At 29.1% G+C, this 2,701-nt stretch overlaps 1 protein-coding gene across 1 annotated transcript in view; it reads right to left on the bottom strand.

Annotated features, from left to right (window-relative positions):
• Nucleotides 1-2,701, bottom strand: part of LOC105457947 — an 8,690-nt gene that overhangs the window by 294 nt on the left and 5,695 nt on the right. The gene's annotated exons all lie outside the window — the stretch shown is intronic.

Genomic DNA, 2,701 nt, shown 5'->3' with positions numbered 1-2,701 from the left:
ATAACCGCTTAATTTCNCGTGGGCTGGTAGAGCAGATTAAACTAAACAGAAAAGTCCTCTACCATTTTACAAAATTTGCAATCGTTAACGAGATATTAATTTTTGAAGATTGGCAAATAAACGCGTATTCGTCCAACCCACCGCTGAATACCAGCGGTGGGACGGCCATACCTCGTCGCGTTGCTAAGTGTATGGGGATAGAGTCTATCCCCACATGCCTAGCAGCGCGGCGAGATACGACTGGCACGACCGCCCTACCTCTGGTATTCAGCGGTGGGCCGGACGGATTCGCGTTTATTCGCCAATCTTCAAAAATTAATATCTCGTTAACGATTGCGAATTTTGCAAAATGGTAAAGGACTTTTCTGTTCAGTTTAATCTGCTCTACCAGCCTACGAGAAATTAGGCGGTTATTATGGGACACCCTGTAGATACATGGGGTGATCTCTCGCATACATGTTTGATGAAAGACACTAATATGTCTCTTGATATTATATAAGATATTTTTTAAATAAACAAAAATTAAATATTAATTTCACATATATTTAACCCATTAACGTCCAAGCAGACACATTTTTTAAACAATTTTCAGTGGCTTAATTTTTTATTTTAATGGCTTTGAAAAAATTCAAGCAACATCATTTTTTATGTAAAATTTCTTGTTCTTTCAGAATCTGCCATTAAAATTTATCAAAAATAAAGTCCAAAAAGTTATAGCCTATTTTTTGGAAAAAAAAAAAAACTAATTTTTCACTCAATTTTTTTTTTTAATCGATATTTTCACATTGAAACGACGTTAGAATGGTCTTGAGCAGTCAAAATATCGCGTCCATGAACTTTAAACTTTAAAACGTATACATACTTATTTCGAAATTTATGATGGCGACATCGAAAATGGCGGCCGAAAGCTCGAAATGTTATGATATTGTGCAAATTCACTAAAAAAATGCAGTAATCATCATAACTCTTGTGTTCTTATCAATATCGTGATATTATATGATCAAAACAACAATAAAATTATTGCAACAATATGGCGGATATAAAATGGCCGATTATAACGTGCTAAAAAACGTCAAGAGATAAATACATAAAAGCGTTATATTTTTTTATTGTTTTATCTCAATCTCAAAGGTTTTTCTGTTTTATTAAACTTTTTTTGTTAATTTTTTAATCAATTTAAAATTTTTTATTTTTTATATTTCAGTTTTGTATTATTTTTTATTTTTCAGTTTTTATTATTTTTTTGGTTGTTTTTTATCAATTTTATAATTTTTTTCCAAATAAAATAATTCTATTTGTCACTTATGGAAAGCATGAAAATAGATGAAGCATTGATAGATATTGCAATCTATACATATTTTTTGATGCATTAGTGATTAGATATTGCTGATTTTTATCTTGCAAAAGCTAGTGTTGGAAAGTTGAGATTCAAACAGCACAAATTTTAAACAGTAAAATTGAAAAGAAACTGTTCAAATTACGCAAAATGTGCTTCGAGAACACAAAAGATGTGTATGGATTATAATATCTATCAATGCTCCACCTGTTTTATGCTTTCCTTAAGTGACAAATAGAATTATTTTATTTGGAAAAAAATTATAAAATTGATAAAAAAGCAACTAAATAATAATAAAAACTGAAAAATAAAAAATAAAAAATTTGAAATTGATTAAAAAATTAATAAAAAAATTTTTAATAAAAATAAAAAACTTTGAAATTGATATAAAACAATAAAAAAATATAACGCTTTTATATATCCATTTTTTGGCGTTTTTTAGAACGTTTATAATCGGCCATTTTGTGTCCGCCATATTGTTGCAATAATTTTATTATTTTGATCTTATAATATCACGATATTGATAAGAACACATCAGTCATGATGATTACTGCATTTTTTTTAGTGAATTTGCACAATATCGTAACATTTATCGGCTGCCATTTTCAATGCCGCCATCATGAATTTAGAAATGAGTATGTATACGTTTTAAAGTTTAGAGTTCGTGGACGCGATATTTTGACTGCTCAAGATCATCCTAATGTCATTTCGATGTGAATATATTAATTTAAAAAAATTTGAGTGAAAAATCACGGTTTTTTTTTTTCAATAAATCGACTATAACTTTTTTGGACTTTATTTTTGGATTTTATTTTGGACAAATTCTGATGGCAGATTCTGAAAGAGTAAGAAATTTTACATCAGAAATGATGTTGTTTTTTTCAAGGCCATTAAAATAAAATATTAAGCTACTAAAAATTGTTCAAAAAATGTGTCCGCTTGGACGTTAATGGGTTAATTTAATATAAACTATTAAAATTATTAAATAATATTAATTGGAACTAGATCGTGTAAGTTAATAGCACAAGTAAATTTGAGAGCGTTTTCTACGGTCATGATTGGATCTTGGTGTCTAATAAATTTTATATAAATTTTTAAATCTATTATTCAGTCCTTTTAATTAACTCTGCGCCGAATTAATGTTGGACTTGCAATGCAATCATTAGCTGAAGCTGGAATAGTAAGATCACAATTGATCTTCAATTCTTAATAATTCGATGCTTATAAGCATCTTAAATCTTAAAATGCTGCGAAGAACTTATTGCGAAAAATATTATCTTTGCTAGGGTTTGAACTTGAGCCCTCCCGACTTTTCAGGGCAGACGTCTTAACTAATTCGACCACCGAGGCATGTGATAATATTTA

Source organism: Wasmannia auropunctata, unplaced genomic scaffold, assembly GCF_000956235.1.
Source record: "Wasmannia auropunctata unplaced genomic scaffold, wasmannia.A_1.0 LD336103.1, whole genome shotgun sequence".
Classification (NCBI taxonomy): domain Eukaryota; kingdom Metazoa; phylum Arthropoda; class Insecta; order Hymenoptera; family Formicidae; genus Wasmannia; species Wasmannia auropunctata.
Note: the sequence above shows the minus strand (reverse complement) of the source record. Positions and strands in the feature narration are given on the sequence as shown.